Genomic DNA, 4986 nt, shown 5'->3' on the forward strand with positions numbered 1-4986 from the left:
AGTACGCCAAATCATACTGGTGCCCGTTGACCACATATTGTACCCTTGGAGCTCGACCTTGTAAAATGTCGTCAAAAACAGGAGATCGATCGAGGACGTTAATTTCGTTTAAGGTACCTGGACAACAAAAAAAGCGTTTCATATCCAAAGATCTTGTAAAGCTACAGCCTCCAAGACAATTGTTGGCTTTCCTGATCCACGTGTGTACTGTCCTTTCCAGGCGGTTGGGCAATTTTTCCACTCCCAATGCATACAGTCGATGCTTCCTATCATCCCAGGAAAGCCGCGTATCTCTCCAATATCGAGTACTCGCTGAAGATCCTCTGGAGTGGGTCTTCGTAGATACTCATCTCCAAATAATTGTATTACGCCTTCTGTGAAATTGCTTAAACATGAAAGTGATGTGCTTTCACCAAGTCGGAGATATTCGTCAACGGCGTCAGCAACACAACCATAAGCAAGCATACGAAGAGCTGCCGTACACTTCTGTAGTGGAGATAGACCTAATCTTCCGACATCATCTCTTCTTTGTTGAAAGAATGAAAATTTTTCTGAGAGGCGATCGACAATACGCATGAATACCGCCTTGTTCATGCGGAAACGCCGTCTGAATAAATGAGGCGGAAATGTAGGATTTTCACTGAAGTAGTCATTCCATAGTCTTGTATGGCCCTCTTCGCGGTTTCGTTCGACATATGCACGTTTGCTTTGTTTCTTTGTTTGGTTCTTGACGATGTTGTTGTATGTGTCTTCAAAATATTCATCGACAGCCTTATCCAATGTCGCATTCAACCTTCGATCGACTTCATCTCCCATACTGCAAAAAAAAAAAAAATTAGTAATCAGCTTTTAGAATCATGGTTAGAGTTAAAAAAATCAAAAAAAATTACTAATCAGGTTTTAGGATCATGGTTAGAGTTAAAAAAAGAAAATTACTAATCAAGTTTTAGAATCATGTTTAGAGTTAAAAAAAATATTACTAATCAAGTTTTAAAATCATGTTTAGAGTTAAAAACATCGACTTCATCTCCCATATTGCAAAAAAAAAAAAAAATTAGTAATCAGGCTTTAGAATCATGGTTAGAGTTAAAAAAAATAAAAAAAAAATCACTAATCAGGTTTTAGAATCATGTTTAGAGTTAAAAAAAAAACATTACTTGATAAGTAGTTATTTGAGAAGTAATTGAACAAGAGGAAAGCTTGGAGAATTGGTTGAACTGTCTCAAAGCAAACTAATCATGCAAACAAAGATAACTAAAGCTAACAAACCATCATGACAACAGTTTCGTTTTCAGTGCTAATTCCATATCAGACAGTGGCTCAGGCTTTGCAAGCAAACTTTCAAGCAAACTTTGCCTTGAGATTTTCTTTTTAATCTCCATCAGCCCTTCAAGCTTGGTTAATTCTTCATCTTTTCCTGTTTTCTTCCTCTTACCCGCAGCCTTCGTAGCCTTAACCCCAATTGGTCTATCTTCTGGTTCTGCAACCGGAGTATCCGCGGTTTTGCGGAGTATCCGCAGTTTTGCGCTTATCATTGTCCTTCTCCAGATAGGTGGAACACCATTTCACATCATGCCTAAACTCCCTCCACGCATGTTCCAAGTTGAACTTCATGTTCTGGTCACTGTTGAAGATATCCAAGGCAGCCTTCATCACATCGTTGTCACTTTGACTGCTTCTCTACTCCCTCAATGCCGTGTCGTAGCAGCCAACAAACTTGCAGATCAAATCATTGATCCTAGCCCATCTTTGCTTGCATTGCCCTAGTTCTCTTGGCACTGTCCCAACCAGGAGAGGACTAGAGTTGTAGTACTCTACAATCCTCTTCCAGAAGGCATCACCTTTTTGTTCGTTACCGACGATTGAATCTTTGCTAGTTTTGAGCCAAGCACCTATCAGGATTAAATCCTACTTCACAGACCACTTTCTCCTTTCTTTGACACTTGACTCTTGCGGAGATTGGGTACTAAACAAAGGAGTCTCTGCAGAGTCATGGTCAACTGACCCTTGGCTCGCTAAGAGATTAACAAAACTAGAGGAGCTTGCCATTTAAGATGAAGTGTGATTCTCTACTAGTATTCTACTAGGATTAAATAAGGGATTCTACATTGAATCCTAGTAGAAAACTGTCTTATCAGAACAGCTAGAGACAATTTAATGAAGTTTTAGTTTGCAAACTGCAGTTAGGGTCTATTTAATGAAGTGTGATTCAAAGTTATTTTTTCCTAACTACACAGTTACCGACAGTACTATCCGTTTCAATTCAAACAGCTATGTTCTCTAACCAGGAAACTAATGTGGTTGAGTTTAAAGACTAACCTCAGAGGAGTCGCTCAAGTTCAGACATCCGCTTTACCAACATTTTAACCTGTGCCTGAACAGACATAAGACAAACCAAAACACAAGGGTTAGAAAGATAGTACAAACACCAATTTTATGATACTGAAAAAAATATAAACTCACCTTAAGTGCCTCACACTCTCTAAGAAGGTTCTCATGGCGGAGAACTTTCTGTTTGTGCCTCTCAACCTCTTCTTGCACACCCATAACCCATGGTTGCCTGTAATGTAGACCGTCATTTTAAAATAAATAAAAAATAATATTAATATATATAAAATATGAACAATAATTTAAAAATAAAAATATATATAATGTTTTTAATTATTTCTATGTATAATATTACAAAATTTACATAAAATTTATATATACTATTATAAAAATGAAAATATATTAAATAAAATTAATTTTTATATATAGATATTGCTATTTTTGAAATATTTATTAATAAAACTTACGGATCAGGATATCCGGACTAAAAAATTAAAATATTCAGATCCGGATCCGACTTTGACGGATCCAACATTTTACTATCCGGATCCGGATTTAGTCCCTCCGGATATCCGGATTTTCGGATCGGATCCGGATCTAATCCCGGATCGGATCTGGATCCGGATAGAATCCCGGCGATCCGGATCGAAGATAAAATTTCCAGGCGTAGTAAAAAGGTGTAGTGTAGTGTTCCACATTCTTTGAGATTTTGCAAGTCTGATTTTATTACATATTTATTTATTTATTTATATGGGATATTATTACGTTTGTTTTATCGGGAATAACTAGGGTTTGGTAACCAAAGTACCCGGATTTAGTAAACCAAATATGATCCATCCGAAAAAATTATATCGAATCTAAATCAAAACCAAAATATTACTAAATTCGATCTAAACTAATATTTAAAATACTCAAAATATGCGAATCACAATACGTGTTTAAATATATTAATTATTCTAGATATGATATTTAGAAAATATCAAAGATATTCAGTATCATCTAAAATACCTGAAAATATCTAAAAACTATCTAAAACAAGTAAATAACCACAAATAATAATCGAAAATTGTAAAAAAAATACTCAGAAATCCATTCAAATATTCAAAATGAACCTATTTTCATGTTAATTTTTTGGTATTTGGTCATACACTATTCAAGTTTATATACTGTATATTATTCTATTTTTGAACTTTGAGTTGATATTTTTACATAAATTTAAATATGTACTCAAATTAAACCCACAAAAGTTCGATTAGAACATAAACTAAAATTTTAAAAATATCCAAATGACATTTAAATCTTTAACACCAAAAAACTAAAAAAATTTGAAATGAACTCAAACGTCAATCCATAAAAATAACTGAAAAAAAAAGATCAGCCATGAAACAAAAAAAAAAGTTGACAAGGTCTACTTACAGGTTCATATTTCATTGTGTAAGCACATTTATTAAAGCAATATGTTATTAAAATGTATAATTTTATATTTTTGGAGATATTTTGAGAGAATTCTCTCATGATTTTGAGATCTCTTTAATATACTAAAACAAGAATCATGAAAATAAAATATTTTTAACTGATAAAAAAAAACCAACAGATGAGTAAGTCCAATAGAAAACATTGTTTTCAATTTCAAGAAATAAAAACAACACCAACAGATGACCAAGTCCAATGTAAACTTTCTACCGCTTAGTGTTCAACGCGGAAATTCACCACGGGAGATGTACTGAGGATCGTCACACGATTCTCTCCTGAGAACCTCCAACAGTTGAGATCATCTTCCTCTCTTCCTGTATCCACTCCATATTTATAGATGTATGTTCCATTGTCTAGCTCATTTGTGAACAGACACCGCAAGAAAACGAGTCCATAACAACGAAGATTTACGACGAAAGTATTTCGTCGTAAATTTACATGGTGTTTACAACGCAGTTACGAAGAGACCAACTTTCGTCGTAAACTTACATGGATTTTACGACGAATATATTTCGTCGTAAATTTACATGGCGTTTACGATGAAAGTTGGTCTCCTCGTAAATGCGTTGTAAACACAATGTAAATTTACGACGAAATACTTTCGTCGTAAATCTTCGTTGTTATGGACTCGTCCATAACAACGAAGATTTACGACGAAAGTATTTCGTCGTAAATTTACATTGTGTTTACAACGCATTTACGAGGAGACCAACTTTCATCGTAAACGCCATGTAAATTTACGACGAAATATGCTCGTCGTAAAATCCATGTAAGTTTACGACGAAAGTACGTGGAATGAGAAATACATCGTAATCGTTACATCGACATTACAACGAAACATGTTACCGTTATATTTAGGTGAAAACGTGTATTCAATATGCTTTAACTTACCTGGTCGTAAAGTCGTTGTAAATAATATGTTAAAACCATGTAAAATCCATGTAAAATATTCCTTGTAAAATCGTTGTTATATTTCACCTACCCAACTCGAAAATTTCTCTATATATATGTCATTTCCCACAACTCTCTTCCTCACAACACACAAACGAAAAAAAAAATCAGAAAAAATCAGAAAAAAAAAATTTCAAAAACAAATCTAAGAAAAAAATGGCCGGTGGCGGTAGTATTTATGAGTTACGGAGTTGGATGTATTTGCACAAAGATTCCGACGGGAGGGTGACGAAC

At 34.6% G+C, this 4986-nt stretch overlaps 1 pseudogene; it reads right to left on the reverse strand.

The window, feature by feature from the left end:
• Positions 1–4014: 4014 nt before the first annotated feature.
• Positions 4015–4986, reverse strand: part of LOC106338929 — a 6520-nt pseudogene continuing 5548 nt past the window's right edge.

This window comes from Brassica oleracea, chromosome C4 (genome assembly GCF_000695525.1).
Source record: "Brassica oleracea var. oleracea cultivar TO1000 chromosome C4, BOL, whole genome shotgun sequence".
NCBI classification, from domain to species: domain Eukaryota; kingdom Viridiplantae; phylum Streptophyta; class Magnoliopsida; order Brassicales; family Brassicaceae; genus Brassica; species Brassica oleracea.